This window comes from Bidens hawaiensis, unplaced genomic scaffold, assembly GCF_021521415.1.
Source record: "Bidens hawaiensis isolate Kalapana, Puna unplaced genomic scaffold, B.hawaiensis_p1.1 tig00032813_1, whole genome shotgun sequence".
NCBI lineage: Eukaryota > Viridiplantae > Streptophyta > Magnoliopsida > Asterales > Asteraceae > Bidens > Bidens hawaiensis.
Genome location: NW_027495607.1, coordinates 96441 through 122803, shown reverse-complemented (window position 1 = coordinate 122803; position 26363 = coordinate 96441). Strand labels below are relative to the sequence as shown.

Below are 26363 nucleotides of genomic sequence, written 5' to 3'. Positions count from 1 at the left end.
ATTAAATGTATACATACTATTAATGTATCAAGGATAACTAATCAATTATAGTTAATATACAAATAATTAAAATTAAGATATAAGAGTATATTTCCATCAAATCTCATTATATTTTAATAACATTTGATCATATATCTAAAATTAAGTAACAACTAATGAAAAAAAAAACTTATGACTTAATTTCCAAGATTAGGAAAACTTATTTATAGAAAAAATATTTATACTCCATATATGAGTATGCAATCATGGTTGAAATCTTATAATAATAAAAAATGCCTCAAAGATTATATATATATATATCATACAAGGGCACCTGTTTTAATTATAAGATTCCGATAAATCTATACAAACAATATGAAGCTAATTTACAAAAAACATCATATTCGATCTATACAAAGGGTTCAAGTATTTAAACCTATAGGTTCATAAATGAAGTTAAAATGTAAATATTCATATGATGAACTCCACAAATATCGTAACAACTAAAAGGATGATAAGTTAACTTATTAAATTATTCAAATTCAGACTTTAAAAATTCATGCTGAAGAACTGGAAACAAAATCCATTATTTATTTAATTAATTCCATTGTTTTGAATAATCATTTAGATGAACTAGCAGCTAACAATGTATGTTTAAAAAAATGTAATTGCAACTTGATGCAATCGATCAAGTGATTTAATTGACAGAAACCATATACCATTTTTCAAAGGCTTTTTTTGACCTATATTTTATTTATTAATCATAACTTTAAAGAGAGAATATATCTATTGTATGACTTCATGTTAATCTATAAGGTTAAATGGGCACAAAAGATAATTTGTTTGTTCTCAAAGGGTTTAAACAAAAGACTGAACATAATCTAACCACCAGATTAGATGAATACGAAAATTTGGAAAATGTTTGAATATTAATCATGTTCATGAAATAATTAAATTAATTAATTACTATTACTATCAATTTTAGCATAACATAGTAAATAACAAGAGTAATTCACTTTACCAAAACTATTAAGAGTTTGAAGATTAAATGTAAATAATATATTAGTGATTACTATAAATATAATTCTCTCTAAAATATCATGTTAAAAGGAGCAATCAAATATCACAATTAAATGACATACGGAAAATACGGTGTCCAAAATTGTTTGCACTTATAGAAGGAATAAAATAACATAGAAGGAATAAAATAACACACATGAATTCCTTTTCAATATACAACTAACTAGTTTTTCGGTTAGCATGATATTATGTATTATATGAGCTAAAATAATTGTTTTAAAGTATTGATAATTGATATAAGAAAAACAAGGTTAAAGGTTGAAGTATACCTGTTTATATGAAAACAAATGAAGGGGTAAGTTCACGTACCTTTTGTTGGTTGAAAATTCAGATTTTAGTATAAGTGATTGTAGAATAGCCCGGCTATTCATACCCATAGCTTATGATATATGATCCGACTTCAAAAAGCATCTCGTGTTGATAACGTGTTGTGAAACTAGTCTAATAGCAAAACACTAAGATAGAGACATGAGAGAGGAATGGAGAAATTTCATTAATAAGATGTGTATATTATACAATGAGATACAATAGAACATTATATAAGGATGAGAAAACTTGGAGAAGAAGACAAATCTATTTTAGATGTTGATAACCATAATAACTATTATTTATAACATAATATTATAAATTTGAATGTTTGTTTGCAAGTAGCTTTCAGAATTTAAGGAAGCAAGGTTTTGTGAAGTCTTGGTAGGAAACTCCTTGGACCAACCCCTTTAATCTTCAAGCATCAAACTTATAATTAAATTCAAACGCTATCCATGAGATTTTAAAGTCAATCATTATATATTAAACATTTAAATGATTAATATTTTTTATATCTTATTATCTAAATTAGCTATTAAATTAAAGTTTTTAAGACTAATTAATACCATACTTGAAGAGTGAATCATATTTGAATGACGAGATGTTATATGGAATATGTTAAAATATAAAGTAAGATAAAAATAAGAAGTGTGATAAGGATTTATGGCATAAAAAAACCTTTTAAAAATCAAGAAAAATAACAAAAAATTCATAAATCAAAATATATTAAAAAAAAGTGAAAAACTAAAAACTAAAATATTTCCCCTATCTTTCTCATTCAAAAAAAAAATAAAAAATAAAAACAATGTCGAGGAAAAAAGACACAATAACGAAAATAAACAAAAAAACACAACAATAAATAAAAATAGTCACAATAAATCGCAAAATATAACACAATGTTAAGTAATATAACACAACTAGTTTGTATCCCCCATATTACGTGGTTGTTTTACATTATTCGATTCTAATATTTATATACTTTTTTGAATTTTAATTTTATTTATTGTAAGAAAATTAATAATATACTTAGGAATTGATGATGAAATGGTTCACAAATAAGTGAGATGTTATAACACCGTTCAAAAGCTATTTGGGTATGGTGAGACCCATGGCCCGCTTATTTTTTCTATTATAAAATTGTTTCTTAATTATAAATAATATATAAAAAAATCGGATACTAATTTTTGGTATATCCCTATTTTATAGGATTTTTATTTCAAATTATGGTGAGATTACTTTTTAATTTAATGAGATGTTATAACCAGTTTAAGGGCTATCTGGGTTTGATGAGATCCACAACAGTGAATTCGGGTAAAATATATGAGAAGCATCCATTTATAAATAAAGCAATCTGATAACTTGAGAGAGTGTATGATTGTTTCGTTTATATATATTTAAGATATCAAGGAAAAATGACAAAATATCAAGAAAAATGACAAAATCAATGACAAAAATAAACAAAAACACAATGATAGATAAAATGACACAATGATCTTTTTTTTCTTAACATTGTGTCTTTTATTTATTATTATTTTTTTCTTTTTTGAACAAGGAAACATTTTACTTTTTTACTTTTTTTATTTTTTAATTTATATTTTGAGTTATGATTTTTTTATTACTTTTTTTTATAAAAAAAAATTTATGGCCAAAAATTCTTCTCATCATCCTCATTTTTATTATCCTTTATAAAATAATCATCTTATATATGGTTTTTATTCCTTAAAACTATAAAAATACAAATCCCAATAGAATAAAATTTAAAAAAAAAAGCTATATTGATTTCCATGTTTATGACAATTATATTGAAAAAATATCATAACAAATACACTTATTAAAATTTAGCATTCATACTCTTTTTGTTCCTCTTCCAAAATAGTAGTTGGGTCTATATCTTAGTTTACGAGGTTAGGGCGTCCTGAATTTACCCGGTTTTTAGGATGCTTGGGTGATGGTTTCTTCAAAGACGTGTCTAGTTTGGAACGACGGGGTGCGGTCACACCCATGTTTTTACAGTACATAGATGATTTAATCCCGTGGGAACCCAGGAAGACTTTTACTGGCCCCGTAAAATTTGAAGCCGACACCTTTTTGAACGTCCAACTTTGTTGAAGCTTTTAGGTACCAACAACACCAACTTTGAATTATGTCAAAATATCTTAAACGTATAAGTTCAACAGTTTTGTCTAGTTCCTTTGAGGTACTTTTTACGTGCCTCGTTTCTCTCTATCCGCTTTTCCAGTGGTTGAATGTATTATTACACTTTATGAATACCACAAAACTTGGACATTCCACATGTCACATCCCCCCGCCGAAGGCGAAAACGCCGGAGCGTGCGTACAATGAAATCATGCACATGGTATTAAATGTAAAAACTCTTATTAAAATGAACCAACACATTGTTTAAACCAAACATAATTCAAATAAAAAGCAAGACATAACACTTGATTTATTTAAGCTTCTAGGTCTGACACCTCCCCTAAGTGATACTTCATGAATCTTCATAACTTAATTTTCATCACCTGAAAAACATGCGAGAGTGTCAACTAAAAATAGTTGGTGAGAACATAGGTCTTAATTTCCAGCCGCGGTGGTCCTTGGAGCTGCTGCTAGCGGAGGAGGCATCGGTGGTAAGGTTCTTGATGAGTGAGAAACAGATGAGGGCATGGTTGATGAAGCAGAAGATTGTTGAGAGGCCATTGAGAGTTGTATTGATAGAATAGGTTGAAAATTGATAGGAAATAGTATGGATTATAGCACCAATTGCCCCACGGTGGGCGCCAAATTGACTTGGTCAAAAATCAACAAAGGATAAAATAACCAAATTCGTTAGGTGAGGTTTAGTGTTAAGTTGATTATAACTATTGTGATTCGGTTGCAAACATAAACACACGGATTTATACGAGGAAAAGCCCTTGATCTTTAGAGGATCACCGGCATAAAAACCTCGGGTGATGACAATTGTCTATCACCAATTTATTAAACAAAGAATCGGGTTACAAAGGTGGAGATTATGATCAGTGTTACAATATTTCTAAGTGTGAGTGATGTGCTTGAGAGAGTTCTCAAGAATGCTAAAGTGTGCGAAAACACAAGTGTTTTTTCTAGCTGATCAATAATCTCGTTTATAAACAAAAATAACAACTAACAACTATTCCTACAATTCCGCCACTCTTCCACTAACCCATTCAACGTCTTTTGACCACGTGCTAGGAGTCTCCAGTAGCGAATTATGAGGTGGACTTGGTCATAGAGCCGTTATACCTATCAAACACAACACCACTCAAACACGATTATTAGTAAACAGATAATACCAAGGATCCTTGATCCTTCATAACCTGGAACATATCTCAAGAATAATTGATCCATAAGTCACTTAAGGATAGGGGATCCTCAGCATAAATTCTATGCCCTAATAGTTATAGTTTAGGATGTTTATTGACATTTATGAAAGTATAGGGTTTAAAGTGTAAATATTATAATTTAGGATATATATGATAACTTTATGAGTTTTTAAATATCAAAAGATATTCATAGTTGTTCATGAAAAAATTCTACTTTTGATCCAAGATCAAGAGAAAATATTTATGGTTTCTTGAAATAACATGAACATCATACTCTTTTAAAGCAAAAAAGTAAAGGTTTTATTAACAACTTTGATGATCATGATGAGAGTATATGAACAACTATAAAGATTCAAAGGAAAACTCAAGAACATAAGAACAAACTAAAAGAAATTCATAAGAACAAGATCAAAATCAAAAAAATATAAAGAACAACAAAGATAACATGTAAAACTTACTTGATTATGCTAGAGTTAGAGAGGTGTGAAAAATAATGAGAATGAAAGACTTTAGATAGAGATAAAACTTGTTTAAAATTATGAGATAAAATAATAATAATAATAATAATAATAATAAACAATATGTGTGTGCATATAAAAAGGGCACGACACTTTTTTTTTTCAAATTAAAAAAGGTTAGATAAACTAACTTGAGAAATAAGTTTAACTTAGAAGGTTCTAGAATATTTCATTTTAAATTACATGATTAATTTAAATACTTGGGATAACATTAATAATAACATAATATTTGGTAACATATTATAAAATATTAATCTAGGCATTCCGGTTCAGCGCGTCATATTAACGATTATGCATGATTATGATGAAATGAACATAGGATCATGTAGTTATACATACAAAGATAATGTTATTCAATTAATAAACATATAATTCAATACTAATAAATGTAGATGATGAAATAAATACGAAAACTTCATTAAATATGAGTACAAAATACTAGTGTTTATTAGCAAGAAAAATACATAGATGTTACACTATATTTCTTGCTATTTTGAACTAAGCTAATCATAGGAGCGATACGGTTCTTGACAGAATGTGGTGGAACTTATTTTTGGCTCGTCTCACAACACTGACCCGTTTTGCATGTTACTTGTGATTAGGTCCTTCGAGATGTCAATATTAGTGTGAGATAGTGCCTCTAGGAGAAAAAAGGGGGGGGGGGGTCCGCTTTTCGACAGTTGGTTTATTCAAGGTTTTACCCTTTTTGACAATTGGTTTGGGTTGGGTCTAGAGATGTTCAACGAAACCGGTTCCTGGAACCGAACCGGTGGACCCGAACCGGACCCGAACCGGTTCCTACCCGTTTTTTGTAGGAACCGGACCCTATCTGATTCAACCCGATGATCCGTGACCGGTTCTTGCATTTCTGAGTGGGGGCGGGTAGGAACCGGAACCGAACCGGAACCGGTTCTGGAACCGAACCATCCGGAACCGGTTCCTAACCGGTTCTAGCCGTTGGATCGAATATAGCCGTTGGAAATCGTTTTTTTTGGCCGTTTTTTGACCGTTGGGGTCAAAAATAGCCGTTTTTTGGCTCCCCCAAGCACCCCACTACTAGTATAAATAGGTATTTTGTGTCATGGGTTCATCACAACACTCAAAACGCAAACCCGAACGCAAAAAATACAAAAAAACGCTATTACAACGTTTTGAGTTCTCTAATATCTTGTTTTCTCTTCTTCTATATTCATATTTGTTGTTATGGCTGCCTCACAATCATCGGTTGGTCAAGGTTCCAACGCCGAACCAAGTTTCGTTCGTATTGTACCTCATAATCGTAATCAAGAGATTTGGTGCAATTGGGATTTGGTTGAATTGAGTGACCATTCATTGAAGGCTCGGTGCAAGTTTTGTGGGATTTATTTAAACCCACTTTCGAATTCAAATTTGAAGAAACACATCGAAAAACCGTATTGCAAGGCGTTGAAAAAGAACGTCGATTCGCAACAAACGCAAATGGATAGTGAAGGCGGAATATTTACATACCAAATTGATCGAGTTCAAGATCGTATGACGAAGTTTGTGATTCAAGAAGCTTTGCCGTTTAGCCACTTCGACAACCCTCGCTTAACCGCCATGATTCGAGATACGCTTCAACCACAATACACTCACGTAAGTCGTCATACTCTTAAACGTTATTGTTTAAAATTGTGGAAGAAGGCCAAAGAGGTACTAATTGCATATTTTGAAAATATAAATACGGGAATAAACTTAACTAGTGATGTTTGGTCGGCTCCACATGGTCTACCCGAATCTTATCTTTGTGTCACCGCTCATTGGGTAGACCCGTCATCGTGGGAAATGATGAAACGCACCATTGCTTTCGAACTCTTTGAGTATCCACATACGGGAGATAATTTGTTTGAAATTTTAGATTATGTTATAAAAACTTATAAACTAGAAAATAAAATATTTTCAATGGCATTTGATAACGCGTCGAATAATACATCGGCGGTTGATAAATTAAAATATACGCCGATTTGCAATGGTGTATTTTTTCACTCAAGGTGTGTTGCACATATCATTAATTTAATCGTGCAAGACGGACTTGCTTCGGATGAGGTTACATCGGTTATAAACGATTTTAGACTAATGATACATGAAGTTTTTAAGAAAAGTAAAAAAAGACAAATGGAATATAGAAAATTTTGTAAAGATACGGGAAGAAAAGCTTTGGGAGCTAATTGGGATGTACCTCATCGATGGAATTCCACTTGCATAATGTTTCAAAGTGCTTTGAAACAAAGAGAAACTTTACAAATGTTTCATTCTAGTCTTGTCGAGAATGATTTGGCAATCCCCTTTTCAAATGAGAAATGGGAAATTATCAATGACTTATCGACTTTTCTTGAAGTTTTTAAAACATCAACTACGAAACTATCGGGAACGTATTATCCGACAAGTCCCTTGGTTCTTTCGGAGTTATTTTTAATCGTTAACAATCTTAAAGAATTTGAAAATAAAAGTCCAATGTTTTCAAACATCATATTACCAATGAAGTTTAAATTAAAAAAATACTTTCTTGAATTGCCACCGGTTTTTACTTGCGCCGCCGCTTTAAACCCAATGTTAAATGTTACGGGGGTTGAATGTGTGATAGACGAAATTTTTTCAGCCTTAGATATGCATGAAGTTGACCCAAACTTTTCAACAGAGGCAAAAAATGATTTTAACTTGAATTTTAAATTTATGTATGACTTTTATTTAAATAAATATGGGTCAAACATACACATGCCTATGCCGGGGGGTCTTCATCAAGTTCAAGTGCTACTAGAGTACGAGATCCCATGATTAGCCTTATGAACACCGTTCGCAACGTAACGGCTAAAAAACAAAGGGGTAACACCCCTTCAAGCGAACTTGGAAGGTATAGTGCAAATGATTACTCTACCGGTTTATCCGAAGAGGAATATGGCACTTTTGATGTTTTGGCTTGGTGGAAGGTAAAGGAAACCAAGTTTCCGATTCTTGCCACCATGGCCCGTGATTTACTAACCGTCCAAGCTTCTACGGTAGCTTCGGAATCCGCTTTTTCTCTTAGTGGCAGGGTAATATCGGTGAGAAGAACAAGACTAAATTCGGAGTCGGTGGATATGTGCATTTGCTTAAAGGATCACTTGGACTCAATCGATCGTATTCAACACGTAACCACTCTCGAAGATGAAACACCACTTGATGTTCGAGTGCACGACGAACAAGAAGGCATTTCTACAAGTAATTCCGAGGAAGAAGTCGCCGCTCAATAATTACGACGAACAAGAAGGCTTTTCTAGAAATAATATGTCACAACTTTATATTTATAAGTTTAATGTTTTGTTAGTTTGTTTTTGAAGATTTTAAAACATGTAACCTTTTTTTTTTTTGAACTTCTTAAAGTAAATAAAATGAATTTTATGTTAATTGTTTTGTTTATTTTTCATGCTATACAAATACGAATCGTAGTTTAGAATCCAAATCGCAAACGAAAAACGAAAAAAAAAAACTAAATGCACTTGTATTGCAATCCAATGAACAAGTTTACATTGTACAATGGTTACATATTTAACTGATGATGTTCCAACTGATGAAACTCTGCAACTGATGTGTCACTGATTCATATTTTGCATCAGTGACAACAAACTCTGCAACTGATGAATGTTCCCACTGATGAGTATTCCTCATCAGTGGCAACCTTCAGTAGTTGTCATCAGTGGCAGCTTTCCCACTGATTCAACTGATGACTGTTCCCACTGATGAGTATTCCTCATCAGTGGCAGCTTTCCCACTGATGAGTATTCCTCATCAGTGGCAGTCTTCAGTAGTTGTGATCAGTGGCAACCTTCAGTAGTTGTCATCAGTGGCAACCTTTAGTAGTTATCATCAGTGGCAACCTTCAGTAGTTGTCAACTTGTCATCAGTGGCAACCTTCAGTAGTTGTCTTCAGTGGCAACCTTCAGTAGTTGTCTTCAGTGGCAAACATCTTCAGTAGTTGTCTTTTCTTCATCAGTTAATTGTTTATTTTTATGTTAATTGTTTTTTTTATTTTTCATGTTATACAAATACGAATCGTAGTTTAGAATCCAAATCGCAAACGAAAAACGAAAAAAAAAAAAATATTTTTACACTGTAACCGGTTGTACAGGAACCGGGTTAGGAACCGGTAAGAACCGGTTAGATTGGTTAGGGGTCTGAGGGTGGGAGAACCGGTTCGGTTCCCTAACCGGTTCGAGCCTGGAACCGGTTTAAAAGGGGGTTTTGAATATAAGAACCGGTTAGGAACCGGTTCCGGTTCCTAGTCCCAAACCGTTTTGAACATGCCTAGTTGGGTCTGAGGCCGTTTGGGTTCTTTTTGTCTTCAAAATGTTGGAAGCGTGTTTTGTTTGGGTTACTGTTGGAAGAATTGGGTGATTTTAGTAAAAAATGTTACGGTATATATAAAAGTTTAAATTCTAATTTAAAAAAAAACACGCCGTTAGACTACACGTATGGAACACACCATGCAGACACGATGTTTCACACTTGGTTCGTTGCCAGGCCGGACCACGCCACCCACATAGCTTAAGTGCAAAGAAATAAGATTCAAAAAGCGATATTTACATACTCATATCTTGATCGAATAATAAATTTAATATTTGAGGGTATATAAGTGAACAAAAATATATTAAACCAAGAAAACATGGAGACCCACAAATTTTGATAGCCAGGTTCAAGTTCAACCCATCGTAAAAACTTCCGCTTTCTCTATTACTTAAAAAAATAAAAATACTAAAGTCACTTTCATATAATATCTTACCTAAAAATTATAAAGTTTCACTTTCAAGCCTATAAAACACAGAACCCCACCAATTTTGATAGCAGAGTAAAACCCATCTTCATCTTACTCTCTATTTTTGTATTACTTTAAAAATAAAAAAATAAAAAAATAAAAAAACTAACTTGAATTTATATACAAAAAAATAACCAAAATTGATGTTGATGATCAAGTAATGTAGAGATACCAGCAGCCTTGGGTCCCATCTTAAAAATGGTAATTTCTTCCTGCTACCTTCATTGCTTCACTAATCTTATATACTTTCTAGTTATTAATCAGCTTCAATGATGGATAAAAGATAGATAATAGACTGGTTGGTAGATTGTTCAAAATCGACTTTATCAAAGCTATGCGCCCAAAAGCGACTTATCGAAGTTATGTGCCTCTGCCATCACAATAAATCTTGTCTTTCGAGAGGCTATCCCACCATCAATCCTAGATTATACATAACCAAAAATTAATTACAATACTAGAAAGAATTATTTAACATAACAATTTATATTGTTAAATATACACTTATAAATGTACTTATAACACAACTAAACATAAAAATCACACTTATAAATTATAAAATTAGATATAAATCAATATTAATGTGCATGATGCGATGAAGAGATTGCATAATGCGCGATGTTGTCTGATGCGCATAGGTTACTTCTACCTTATGCGTAGAGTACTTGTATAGAGAGAGTTAAAAGACTTGTTTTGGTTGCCCATAACATTTCGTTGTTGGTACATAGATTTTCTTTTTAATTTATTTATTTTACTATTTTAGTCTCTTATTTTTCAGTGTTAAAAGTTCACAAGTTGAAGTACTATCTATAATAAATTAGTATTTGTTGATAAAAACGCATCAAAGCGCACCACACATCGACTTTTTGGATCAAAACGCATCAAAGCACATCGCGCATTTTAAACTAAGGTAACAACAAATACAAAATCATTATATCCGTCTATACTTTCACTTGTTAGTTGTTATGTAAATTAGGTATAAAATCAGAAACAGAAATATGTATAAAACAGTAAACAACAGGTGATTTAAACAGTAGCTAAAATCATAATCCTATAATCATTGCATCAAACAATATATAAACATCAGGTGATTCAAACTGTTTGTGTGTGTGTGTAAAATACACACACACACACACACACACACACACAGAGATACCCACACGTGTGTGTATGTGTATGTGTGTGTGTGTGTGTGTGTGTGTGGTAGAAGAATACCTGCACTTAAACAGAAAGTTGCAATGGTGGCAATCATTCATTCGGTCACCAAGCTTCTTCAGCTTCTCTTCCTCACTACAAAAGCACTTACAAAGTTACCCTCCAAATTCAAAACATTAAACGATAATATATATTCATTTTTATATTGCACTTCTAGAAAATAATTGGACTCACTAGTAATTTGATGACACGGCATCCTTAAAATTCTGTGCGTCGCTTCAGAGTACTCGACAGGTTCTCTGATATCGCTAATGTAGAACGTTCGGCGAAATTCCTGCTACATAAACACTTTTATTCATTAATAACGGATGATACCGAAAAATAATGCCATAAAAGAAATAAGTCAAACAGGTTGAAATTTGGCCTACGCATATGTATTATGTGCATATAACATTTTAACCATTTATTCAAAACTGCAATGATATAAGCTATGTAATTTTAAAACTGGAATATAATTAAAAAGTTAGTTAGTTTTTTTGCTATGTCTATTGCATGTATTTAACCCAAACCGAATAAAACAGTAAGCCTTGATCTCTCGGTGCTGCTAACAATACCCTTTTCTTCGACATACGTAACCATATGATTCATTATTTTCCTTCAAAAATGAAAATAAAATAACCCACCCTCAGGCCATCTCGTGGATAAGCTAAATGAGGCCAAGGCTTTAGGCCTCCATTTTATAGGGTCTCCATCTTAAATAGGAGTTATGTATTATGAGATTTTAAAAGTAGAGAACTTTTAGAATTAGTAACTCGTTGATGGACCACAAGTTAAGGAAGATTGCTTCATATCCATTATCACTGCATATCATCCATATTCTATAATTCTTGTATACTCTCTAGCACTATACGCATAAAGAAAAGAAAAGAAAAAGGCCTCCACATTTTAGTTAGTTATAGGCCTCCGAGGACATTGAGCCGGCCTTGCCCACCCTAAAAAGATCAGCAAGATCGAAAAATAGCCTAAACTAGCCCTAAAGAAGCTTAAAACATGTATAAAACCCCTTAAAATAGTATTTGTATGCTATAAGCCTTGCTTATTTAGGGGCCTTGCTGTTCAAGCGCCTTGAGACAAAAATAAGCTTTTTTAATATACGAGCCCAGGCTCGACATCGCTTATCAAGCTCGAGCTGGCTCGACAGCCTATTACTTATATAATTTTTATTTAATATATATCTACATTAAAATGATTATTATGTATAAAATTATGATAAAAATAACTAAATGATTTACATTATACTATGTGTAAAAATTATGATTAAAAATACATACAAAAAAATACTATAAATGTAAATAAATACACTAATAAATAATAAACGAATCGAGCTGAACTCGAACTTTATAAACAGAGATTGAAACGAGCTGAGCTCAGGATCGGCTAGTTTACACCCCTTAAAAGGGCAAAACAAAACTTTGGATAAATGCAAATCGCATAGCAAGCCAAAATCATTAACAGAAATAAAGATGATAAGAAAAGTTTTTATGATTCTTGAAATGCGTAGTAACAGAAATATCCAATGTACACACAGGAATCTCCTCCATGAAATAAAACAAAATAAATAAAAAGCAAAAACGATATCATTAATTCACAGAGCATGTAAGGGTCAAGATCTCAAGAATTCTTCAGGTTGGCCATGCAGATAACTTAAGATAACTACTGTCTAATGTATAGATTTAAACATCTTATGCATGAATACATATATTAAGTTTAGTTGGATACTTTAATCATGTATACAGTATACTGTCAGATACCTAAGCAGCTAAGCTAATTGTCTAATGTCAAGATTTAAACATATTACACGCACACACACATATATATATTATAAGTTTAGTTGGATACTTTAATCATGTATAGAGTATACTGTCAAATACCTAAGCTGATTGTCTAATGCCAAGATTTAAACATATTACACACAAACACACACACTGATAGGAATCATGCTCTAGTTCTAGATTAAATGTCGTTTGTCTATTTTGGGAGGGGGTCAAGTGCAACTTATATTTCTATAAATAGGTGTTAATAGCTAATAGTACCATGGCTCCTGCATATGCAGTGAGAGAGGGCTAGGCCCTGGAATCTCTTGTAATCGTTCTTTACGTTTTCATTAATACAATCATTCTTCCTTTTTATCCCTATTATCTTCTCAAAATTTAATCTATAGCATATCAAACCCTATCACACACACACACGTATATATTATAAGTTTAGTTGAGTACTTTAATCATGTATACAGAATACTGTCAGATACATACACAAGTATGGTCTAATGCAAACAATTTAAGGCGAACAAAATGTCAACTTATGCTAATTTACAAAAATATAAATAAATAAACAAATAAATAATAAAAAAAATAATAACTTATCAAAATCAAGTCACTGCTTCTAAAATGTTATGGATTTCTGACACTGCTGCTAGATTTAACAACTAACAAATGACAACCAAATAAATAATGCATCATGTATACATATAACACACGCACCTGATGTAAGCCCCCGCTCTTCTGCATGCCACATATTTACACAGCCACAGGGATATCAACTCTTTTACTATATGATACATCCGTTTGTGGGACCCGCACGCCCATGCAGATTTCCTTATTTCAAATGCTTCTTTGGCCATCCCAGCTTTTATAAGACGCGACACCAACGAATTCACAGTAACAGAATCAGGAACACAACCAACTATTATCATCTTGTCAAAAAGACTTATTGCTTCCAACATTCGTCCTTTCATACAATGCCCAATAATTAAAATAGTAAATGTTATCTTATCAAGTTTGCATCTTTTTTCCTCCATTTGTTTTACAATAATATTTGCCTCGTCCACATCACCCGCTTTACAAAAACCATCAATCACAGGGTTGTAAACAAACGCTTTACAAATGATACCATCCCGTTTCCCCAACTGTCTTAAAACATCACGCGCCTCGTTTAATCTATTTTCGTTACATAAACCATGAATTAGAATGTTATACGTGTATATGTTCGGATGCAAATTGCTTCTACCCATCTCATCCCAAATCTTTAACGCTCCTTGCACGTTTCCCGCTCGACAATAACCATCAATAATTGATGTGAACGTGATAACATCCGGAGTACAATTAAAACTAACCATTTTCTCATATATGTTTACCAACGAACCCATATTCCCGGTCTTCGCAAAACCATCGATTATGACATTAAATGTAATGGTGTTAGGCTTAATTCCATGATCCATTATGTAATAAAACAAGACTAACGCATCGTCCATTTTACCAAGCTTGCAGTACCCTGATATAACTGAAGTAAACGTAACAACGTCTGGTGAACGCACTTTGTTTAATAGCGCGTGTGCTTTATCGACATTATTAATCTTGCACAAACCCGAGATGACTATGTTAAAGTATAAGCATCAGAATGATATAACTTAGATCGTAAAATAACGTTTTCAAACAAATCAACGGCTTCATCCACTTGATTATTCTTCACTAACGAGCTCAAAAATTTGTTAACCACAAAACAACTAATGATCCCCTTCTTCTCTACATCGTTTTTCGCATGATTTACAATCAACTCTTTTGCCACTTCAAATCTACCGGCATTCACAAATGACGCAATCACAAACCCTAATAGCTGACTGTCCGGAACCAACCCATCAGCCCTCATCAAATCAAGTACGGATTCGGCTAAATCAAGAACACCCGTTCGACAAAAGGACCTTAACAAAAACCCATACATCTCAAGAGAGTGAACAAGATTCAACATGTTTTTAGTATACCGTAAAAACCCGAAAGCCAAATTGGGGTCATTCAAATTGGTATCCATATGGTAAATAACATAAAAAGCAGTTTGGGGATTTAAATTCTTGCGAAAGTAATCGAAAACATGAGGTTTCTTCATTGAGGCATTTCGTCGAACATGTAGTGTGCATAGGATTTTAACGAACCAAAGAGAGACAGAGACAACAGTTTCGATCTGGGTATTGGGTTTTGGGAATGAAGAGTACCTGGGGAAGTTGGAAATGGTGATTGGGGGATGGTTGAAGAACGTTAATCGCATTGTTGTTGATGTGATATTATGATGTTAAATGGGGATTGAATCAACCATCACCGATGAGAAATGGTCAATGGCAAGTTTGGAAGGTTATTATTATTATTATTATCATTATTATTGTGGGCGTCATCGGCTGTGTAGTGCAGGTCGGCCGAGCTCAGGCGACCATCGGAACTGGCTTGATTGGTTAAGTTCGGAAATGGAAGTGGGGTTTGGATTGGGCTGGTGGAGCCCAAATGTGCTTTTGTTGGGCTCAAACCGGGCTTATGGGTAATGTTGAATAGATGTGCACAAAAAACCCGTGTCTTGAATCGGTTTTTTTTATACCCGGGTATTCTATACTCGAAACCGGAACCGACCCTACCCGTATGGTATGCAATTTGAGGTCAATACCTGTTAGGCCATGAATTTTATACTGAGGATCCTTTATCCTTGACTGTCTTATAGATAGTTTATCCTTGAAATATGTATCAGGATATAAAGAATCGACGATCATCGGTATTACTTATTTACTAATGATTGCGTTTAATATGGTGATATGTTAGACATGTGTGGCAACTTTAAGACGTACTTGTATCAATTATCCTCACAGAGCATTCTCTAGCTGGAGCATGGATCCAGGATCCTAGTTCAATGTAGCTGTTAATGGACGAACTCATGTGAAGATGGATGTTTAAATATCAACAACGGTTACAAGACTCGTTCTCTCACTTAACTCGCTACTGGACGACTATTGGCACGTGGTCAAAGGTCGTGGAGCGGCTAGTGGAAGACTTCCGGATAGTTAGGGAATATTGTTAGTGATATTTTCTTATTTAATTGAGCTATGATCGAGTAGGAAACACATGTATTATCACACAATAAAGCAGAAACAAGAATTCTCTCTATTCACTAGCTTACTTTGTAATCTCGATCATTTACTCCACAACGATTGTAACACCCTTTTTATCTAATATAAACGACGGTGATAGTTTTCACCGTCCGGGGGTTTTTTGTGCCGGAGATCACGATAATCACATACTCATCGACCAAAGGTTACCTTGTTGATCCTTGACCGAAAAGATTCAACCAACAATTACTTAATTAATCCTTGATTGAAGAGATCCGACCAAAGATTACCTTGATAAGTTTTGACCGAAGTAAGACTCTCTTGGTTAAGGGTTTTTTCCCTCGTGATCAAACCTTTGTGTTCACCAATATTACGATTACACACTTGTCATTATCGAGTTAGCACCTTACCTCACTTAACAGATTTGGATACTCGAACCTTAGCAGATTTTTGTCCAAAACAATTTGGCGCCCACCGTGGGGCAATTGGTGCTATAATCCATATTACTCCTATCGATTTTCGATCTTTTCATACCTATATCACTATCAATGGCCTCCCAATCAACCTCTGCATCATCAACCATGTCATCATCGGTTTCTCTCTCATCAAGGACCTTGCCACCAATGCCTCCGCCAATCACGGGAGCACAACGAACTGTTGCTGCTGGAAGCAAGACGCAACTACCAGTCTTCCAGAGCTCGAAAACCGCTGCTGTTGCCTCGGTGGTTAATACTAACAGTGATGTTTCATCTATGTTTTCGCAGGTTAAAGCATATATGGAGCAGCAGAACAAGACTAACCAGAGGATCCTTCGTAAGATAGAAGATCTCAAGAAGACTAAGAGGCCAACAGTGGATCTCACTCCCCTGATGCACAGGATGCTGGATTTCACCTCTCCAGGATCCATGGCTCAGCTTTCACAAGGATCATCAATCCTTCAACAAGGGTCCATGGGTCAGTAGGCTCAAGGATCCTCACTGTTTCAGCCAGGATCATCCATCCTTCAACAGGGGTCTATGGGTCAGCAGGCTCAAGGATCCTCACTGTTTCAGCCAGGATCATCCATCCTTCAACAGGGGTCCATGGGTCGGCAGGCTCAAGGATTCTCACTGTTTCAGCCAGGATCATCCATCCTTCAACAGGGATCCATGGGTCAGCAAGCTCAAGGATCCTCACTGTTTCAGTCAGGATCACCCATCCTTCAACAAGGGTCCGTGGGTCAACAGGCTCAAGGATCCTCGTTATTCCAGCAGGGATCATCCGTCATTCCACAAGGATCCACTGGGTTATATATTCAAGGGTCCTATAATTCCCAACCTCAAGGATCCTTCTTTCAGAATCAAGGATCCTCAGAAATGCAACATCTGAGATCCTCTGAAGTCCATGAAGGAGATTTCATTCCCATGCAGACTATCGCGTCGGGTGGTTCTATTCCTATTGCAGACTCTTCTTATCCCAGATACTCATCTGAGATGCCAACCTTCGCCCAATAAAGAGGTAATTTGTATGATCCTTTATCCTTAGACGCTAACCGTGGTTCCATGCAGGATGCAGGTATTAACCAAGCAATGGCCAAGGAGCTACAAAAGCTCAAGGATATGATATCCAGTGTTCCCGGGGTCATACGACCAATTCCCGAGATACCTGAGGGAAGCCACAAGTTATCCAGATTTGCTCCACCTATCTGTGATGCTGAAATAACGAAGCGGTTCCAGACTCCGAATATGAAGACTTATGACGGAACCACTGGTCCTGAAGAACATGTGGCACAATACAGGGAAAGGATGGAGATCAATCCAATTCCGGAGAGACTCAAAGAAGCTTGCCTATGCAAAGGCTTTGGATCCACACTAACGGGAGCCGCACTAAAATGGCTGCTAAGTCTTCCTCCCTTTTCAATTACTTCTTTCTCTCACTTGGTTAACTTATTTAACAATCAATTTTCCTGTAGTCGGAAATTTGAGAGGTTAACCAGTGATTTATATCGTGTTATTCAACCTAGTGATGAATCCCTTAGGGACTTCGTTACCAGGTTCGGTAAGGAAGCTCTGGAAATCCCGAATCTTGACATGACTACTGCTGTTGAAGCATTCAAGATGGGAATTCAGAAGAGCTCCCCCTTTTATGATGATTTGGTGATGACTCCATGCAGGACATTAGACGAAGTCAGGAGCAGGGCATTGAGATACATCCGACTGGAAGAAGATAGAAGGATCCAGGATCGTCTTGGGGGACAAACAAAACAAGAAACCCCCGAAAAGAATAAAGGATCCTGGAATAGGAACAACAATTCGAAGCCATACGCCAAGTTCAACAATCAGAACGTACGGGAAGTTGAAGAAGAAGTTGACGATGAAGACTATCCCTGCATCTCCGACTATTGTTTTTCTGTGGACACTCATGGCCTCATCTGTGCCATGAAGGATCTAGGAGAAAAGGCAAGGCGGCCCCGAATGAATGGGAATACTGTCGGCTACAAGGACAAGTCTAAGTGGTGCGCCTTCCACGAAGATTTTGACAATGCCACAGACGAGTGCATCGGCTTAAGGAGGTAAATTGGTTCCCTCTTGAGCAAAGGTCACTTTAAAGAACTCTTGGGAAGGAAAAAATCCAAGATCCAGGATCCTGACGACCTTCCACAGAAAGCAACACCACCACCACCAGATGCTCATGTGATCAACTTTGTCTCCAGAGACTACGAATTATTTCAAGATTCTTGTGCTAGAAAAGAAAATCCCATAGAAGAATTCGAGTTCGACGATGAGAGAAGGCCACTCATCCCCACTACTCGAGTGACTGATCAGAGAATCTTTTTCAATTCAAGGATTCAGGATCCTCATCAGGACAAGCTGGGTATGCAAACGATCAATTTTATCTCCGGAGGTTCAGACATATGTGGAACTTCTTTCTCTGCAGCAAAAAGACTTGCCAAAGAAATCAAGATGGATAATGGAGATCGACCAGTAGTATCGACCACCTTAACAACAGACAAAATAATATTCTTCGATGAGGAAGATAAGCTGAACATTCAGGATCCTCATCATGATGGTTTGATTATTACTTTATTTATTTCTAACCATTATGTACGCAGGATCCTAGTTGACGGTGGTAGCTCAGTCAACATTATCCAACATGATGTCCTCAAGAAGATGAACATCCCGGATTCAGAAATCATTCATAGGACATCGGTGCTAGTCGGTTTCAGTGGTGAAACCAAGAATACATTGGGGGACATCAACCTCCCAATTTATATCGAAGGGTTAAATTCATACAAAAAATTTTGTGTTATAGATAACCTTTCCTGTTGCAATGTTATTTTAGGTAGGCCTTGGCTCCATGAAATGAAGGCTGTAGCCTCAACCTATCACCAATGCATCAAGCTACCTACTCCTTGGGGAGTTGTAAAGATAGTGGGTGACCAAGCAGAGGCTAGGAACTATTATTCATCGTCAATGAAGCCAACAACCAAGCAAACTATAGCATAGCAACTACAGCAACATCCTAGGGATGTGCTGGAAGCTTGGGAAAAAGACCTTAAAGAAGTATCATTGGACCCCGAGGATCCAGAAGTAAAGGTGTTCCTAGGATCCAGTATCCCCAGTAAGATTGAGGAGGATATAATATCCTTCTTAGGGTGAAGAAGATCTACTTTTGCCTTCAAGCACTCGGACATGACAGGTATTTCAAAAGAGGTAATCACTCATAAAATCGCCCTTGATTTATCTGTTAAACCCGTCCATCATAAGCGAAGGAAATTCGCTCCTGAGAGGAACAAGATCATACAAGAAGAATTTGAAAAACTTCTTAAGGCCAGTATGATCAGAGAGGTTCAATATCCTCGATGGCTAGCTAATGTTGTCGTTGTTTCAAAAAAGAATGGAAAGTGGAGGGTGTGTGTCGATTTTACCGATTTAAACAAGGCATGCACCAAGGATCCTTTCCCATTACCACATATAGATTCCATGGTGGATGCAACGGCAGGACATGAAATGCTTACTTTTATGGATGCTTCCTCTGGATTTCAACAAATTCAGATGGAACCATCTGATCAGGAGGATACAACATTCATGACTCCTACCGGCATATACTGTTATACTGCTATGCCGTTTGGATTAAGAAATGCAGGGGAAACATACCAAAGACTGGTCAACATGATGTTCAAGGATCAGTTGGGTAAGACTATGGAAGTATACATAGACGATATGGTGGTGAAGTCAAAGAAAGCTGAGGATCACCTTAGAGACCTCGAGGAAGCATTCAATATCCTAGACCATTATAACATGAAATTGAATCTGTCAAAATGCCATTTTGGCGTTAAAGCTGGAAAATTTCTGGGATATATGGTAACTAAAAGAGGAATTGAAGCAAGCCCCAAACAGATTGAAGCCATACTCAATTTGAAGTCTCCTGCAAACGCAAAGGATGTACAAAGGCTCACGGGAAGAATAGCTGCTATCAATAGGTTCATATCAAGGTCCTCCGAGAAGTGCAAGGACTTCTATGACATCCTTAGGAAGAATAAGAAGTTTGAATGGATGGAAAAGCATGAGGACGCGCTTACAGCCTTGAAGGATTACTTATCCTCAGCTCCAGCCCTGATGAAGCCCGTGGATGGAGAATCCTTATATTTGTATTTAGCTGTCTCAGGAAATGCAGTAAGTGCCGTTTTGGTAAAGGATCATGAAGGTAAACAACATCCCGTTTACTATGTAAGTAAAAGTCTTCTAGATGCGGAAGCCAGGTATTCTCATTTAGAAAAATTAATTCTTGCACTCATTATGGCTTCTACTAAGCTAAGACATTATTTTGAAACTCATCCTATTATTTTGAGAACTAATTATCCTGTGAAGAATGTTCTTAGAAAACCAGAATTATCAGGTAGAATGGCCAAGTGGGTTGTGAAATTAAGTGCATTTGATATCCAATACGAGCCAAGAACATCAATCAAATCTCAAGCACTAGTGGACTTTGTGGCTGATTTCACTTGTGATCTACAAAAAGAAGATGAATTGGAGGTCCAACAACTGGAAAAAAGACCAAGGATCCTTGGATACTCTTCACTGATGGAGCATCCAACGTGAGAGGAACAGGATTGGGGATCCTACTGAAATCGCCACAGGAGGACATATTACCCCAGTCCATAGCTTGTGAATTCCAAGAAACAAACAACGAAGCAGAGTATGAGGCTCTAATCGCAGGTTTGCAGTTAGCCAAAAGTATGAGGATCAGGTATCTTCAAGTTTATGTAGATTCTTTATAGATAACTAACCACTTTAATGGCTCGTATGCTGTTAAAGGTGAGAAACTAATGAAATATTTAGATGTTGTGAAGAAGTTATCGAAATCCTTCGAAATATTTAGTATTACACAGGTACCGAGGGAAGAAAACGCTGGGGCAGACGCCTTGACAAACTTAGCCTTATCTCTGAAGATTTCTGAGGATTTGAAAATCCCAATAATCCACATTCTCTCGCCAGCGATAGGAGAACAAGAAGTTGGAGAGATAACGAATGATAAAGAAATCGTGCTCTGGGATCCTTCATCCTCAAATAACAAAGGATCATGGATCCATCCTATCAAGAACTACATTCAGACTGGAGAGATTACAGCGACAGAAAATCCCAAATCCTTCAAACTCAAGGTATCCCAATATATTTTGTTAAATGATATGGTATATAGAAAATCTCTTGCAGGTCCATATTTGTGATGCATTGAGGATCCTGAGATCCAAGAAGTACTCAAGGATTTTCATGAAGGAGATTGCGGCAACCACACAGGTGGAAGAGCATTATTTTCCAGGATACTCAGAACTGGATACTTCTGGCCAACAATGAAGAAGGATACAGTGGAATATTCAAGGAAATGTGATGCTTGTCAAAGACACGCGAACATCCTTCATCAGCCAGCGGAGCCTCTATATCCTATATCCTCCTCATGGCCTTTCATGAAATGGGGTATGGATATTGTAGGCAAACTACCAAAAGCACCAGGTGGAAAGGTCTTTATGCTTGCTATGACTGACTACTTCTCCAAATGGATTGAGGCAGAAGCATTCGTACAAGTCTGAGAAAGGGAAGTTATATCCTTTATTAAACGAAATATTATAACTAGATTTGGTATCCCTTCTGAAATTGTTTGTGACAATGGTTCCCAGTTTATTGGGAAAAGAACCACTAACTTTTGTGACAGTTGGGGCATCAAGATGATTACCTCTACTCCAGTGCATCCTCAAGCTAATGGTCAAGAAGAGTCAAGAAACAAGATAATCGTTAACAACTTGAAAAAGAAGCTAGGATCCAAGAAAGGAAAATGGGCCAAAGAGCTACCATATGTACTTTGGGCCGACAGGACTACGCCTAAAAATGCAACAGGCCAAACACCCTTCTCATTGGTGTTTGGATCAGAAGCAGTAATTCCCACAGAAATGGTGGTTCCTACGGCAAGAACGAGCATCCGTGATCCTGAAGCCAATGAAGAAACCCTTCTTGAAGACTTTGATACTATAGAAGAACTCAGAGACCTAGCCAAGATCAGGATGACAGCATATCAACAAAGGGTAGTCGGGGCATACAACAAAAATATTAGAATCAAAAGATTTCAAGAAGGAGATCTAGTGTTGAGAAAAGCCTTCCAAAACACAACCAATCCGGCTGATGGAAAGTTAGCACCCAAATGGGAAGGACCTTATCAAATTGAGTCGGAGGCAAGAAAGGGGGCATATCATTTGCTCACAATGGAAGGCAATAGATTACCAAGAGCATGGAATGCTATCCACCTCAAGAAATACTTTTTCTAATTAGGACCCAGTATCCTGAGAGGATGTATTATCCTTAAAGGATCAAGGATCCCCGAAATTGGTAATATCTATCTAATCATTTATCCTTTTAAATTTCTTATACTCTTTTAAGGATAATGTGTTCTCAACATTTTATTTTTTCCAAGTTTGAATATCCATGCAGGATTATAATAAATAGTTTGATGATCAAGAGGTTGGCCACCTCTCCTTTACATTTAAGGTACTATCCTATTTCTCTTGGCCTAGCCCACGTTTGGATACAACCCCCGATGGTCATATTCTCTAAGGTTTAAAGGTTTTCACCTTTCTTACGATCGCCTGTAGCGCACGCTATCTGACGTATAGTCCGGGGCAGCGGGACCAGTACACGCTTAGTGGCTGACAATTTCGTTGTTTCCGGCTATATGGAGGATCCTACGATTTATGGTAGACGTACCATACCACCGGTTTATAACGTTTTCACGTTATCTCACGATTGGGCTAAATCCCGGTTTGGGCGAGTCCCCAGTTATCCGTATTTGGGCTTGTCCCCAGTTTTGGGCTTGTCCCCAGTTACATGGGTTTGTCCCAAGATTACACGGGCTTGTCCCCAGTTACACGGGCTTGTCCCCAGTATATTATCTGGGCTTGTCCCCAGCTTAATGGGTTTGATCCCAGTTAATATTAAGAATTATTTGCAGCAGATTTTCTAAGTTCCTTCTGAAGATCAAGAAACTGAGGATCCCGGATCCTAAAGCTATTCCTTTAAGGATCATTAAGAGTTCAATACTTCTGGTAACTTAGGTCTATCTAGACCTTCTGGTATGATCTCTTCTAATTAACTTATGTATGATATTTGTTGCAATAATTTTGGATCTTTCAGTTTAAAAGGATTATTCCCTTAAAATTGTTTTAATACCGAAAATTTGGCCTATCTTAAGGAGACTTTATCGTAAAATTTGCCCTTTGAGGGAATTCTCTTATATAAATTTTATCAACTATTAAAGATGTCTTATCCTAATATTTGTTATTTAAGGATATTCTTTCCTAATATTTTTTCCCTAAGGATATTCTATCCTAAACGATTTTCATAAGGATCTTTTATCCTAAAAATCATTTACTTAAAACTATTTGTCAAACTATCAACAATGTTAAAGTTATATCTAACAAATTTTTGAAAATAAACAACAAGTAAAAAGTCAAAAGATTTATATATTAATTAAAATAAGCCGCAAGGACTTATCCAAAATTCTTAACCCGGACTTCACCATGCAAAAGATGACCATCCATCCGGGTTAAGTAAGAGTTACTAACAGTTCATAAGTGCAGGAAATTTAAAAACAGGGGCAACAAAGGCTTCATCCCCACAAACAGAGGATCCCTCCACCTTTGTCACCCCCGCAGATTGTCTTAAGGATCATGGATCCTTTATCCTAAATACTATTGTTTATTACAGACCATAGCAATTGTTCATTAAAACACCAACACAAAATAAAAAAATGGGCTCGGGCCTTGTCTTTGATATCCTTCATTGCCCACTTAAGCTGCATCTTCAACCGCAGCGTCACCTTCTCCCTTATCAGCTTCAACCGCCTCCTTAACGCCACTGGTCCCAGCCTCGGTGTTCTCAACCATCTCCTCATCATCCTCCCTCACCACTAAGGTCTCAAGAGCAGCCTTCCATTTCTCCACATCCCAGGCTGACTTGTCAAAAGCAGGATCACCGGCCTCCGTCGCCATCTTGATCCGCGCCTGGAATATCGACCTAGCAGCCCACACCTTGGCTTCATCAGTTGCCTGCTCCACTGCCTCTTGACGTTGGGCTTCGGCTAAGGATAGCTGATCCTCCAACTGTTTCTTCTCCTTGGAGAGCTGGATCATAGCCTTGTCCTTAACAACCATAACTTTCCCTAACCCTGACATTTTCTCGCTCATCTGATGGATAATCTTTTCATAGTGATCCCTCATAGCGATCGCAGCTTATCAATAAATTTCATATCATAATTGGGACAATACTGGATCCTAAAATACTAAAGGACAGAATACAGTATACTTACAGAGTTGACAATGTTATAATGGGTCTCAGGATCAGAGGATCTTTTCCTCTTGGAAGCTGCGGATTTGGCCCTGGTCGTAGAAGTCTTGGGCTCGCAGCTAGTGCCAGCCTTTGAAGCCTCCTTCTTGACAGCAGGAGAAGTAATCATTCAATCGATGTCATCTAGGGAGAACTTGAGAGCGGACTTTCCTGATTTCTTGGTGCCTGTAGAAGAAAAGTCGACAGATAAGTGTTCTATTTTATTTCATTTACCTTAAAATTATTAACTTACTTGACATGCTTGAACTTGAGGAGATATCACAAAAACCTTCAACAAATCGAGCTTGAAAGGTCCTAACTTCGGTATCCAGATCTAGGAACCGTTTTGCTTTCTCTTCTGTTCTAGGTAGTTTACTCAATGAAGCGAAATTCTCAACTGCAGACAACAAGAAAGAATAAGGATTAAAATTGAAGAATAAAGAATCCTGCTATTCCTTAAGGATCTAGGATCCTACCCTTCGTGACCCACGTTGAAGGAAGATCAGTTCCCCCTGGTATTGAGTCGCGTTTTACGAAGAAAAACTGATTCCTCCACACAGAATCATTTAGCGTGGCTTTTGAGATCGGATGGGGCTATCGGGGCTTGGATTTGAAGATGAAATGAGCAGGACCGTGGGTAGTGAGGGTATATAAGTATGATAACTCGGGAAGGCCGAAATCGATTTTCTCCTCTTCGATGATTCTCTCGATAGTGCTGAGAACCCTCCAAATCATCGGCATAGCCTGTATGTAGGATATGCAGGTAGAGTCGAATAAACTTTGGGTAAAAGATGGAAAAGGGTACTTGTAGCCAATCACCTTGGAGTACACATCACACCTGACACTGGATTCGTAGGGTCGGAATAAGGTTCTCGGAGGAAATAACGAGTGAAAACCGTCGACCTCAGGATCCGTAAATTTGCAAATCTCGGCCGACGGATTGGCAATGAAGCACTAGGGTTCCATTTCCGACAACTCGCAGTAATTGGAAATCTGTTCGGAAGGATTAGAAGGAGCTGGAGAAGAAGAAGACGAAGCAACAGACATGATTAAAGAAAATCAGAGAAAAATGTAGGAAGGATACCTGATGCGTCGGAAGAAGCTGTGTATATAATCAAATATATAGGGCGGCATATATAGACGGTTATAATTAACCTTGGGGGTTAAATGGTAAATATTCTGGCAAAACCGTCCCATCTATCAGTTTTCGCAGCAATTTTAAATTTCAAAATGACAGTTGTATTCCACTGTCACCCGCCATTTTGGGGGCAATTGTTAGGCCATGAATTTTATACTGAGGATCCTTTATTCTTGACTGTATTATAGATAGTTTATCCTTGAAATATGTATCAGGATATAAAGGATCGACGATCCTCGGTATTACTTGTTTACTAATGATTGCGTTTAGTA

General features: G+C 36.4%; 1 pseudogene across 1 annotated transcript; it reads right to left on the bottom strand.

The window, feature by feature from the left end:
- Positions 1–10309: 10309 nt before the first annotated feature.
- On the bottom strand, positions 10310–15405 carry LOC143584125 (uncharacterized; annotated as a pseudogene). The gene is made up of 4 exons (XR_013144301.1): positions 13724–15405; positions 11418–11517; positions 11244–11318; positions 10310–10451 (listed from the first exon to the last, which is right to left on the bottom strand). The product of XR_013144301.1 is annotated as an uncharacterized LOC143584125 (transcript).
- Between the last annotated feature and the right edge of the window lie 10958 nt (positions 15406–26363).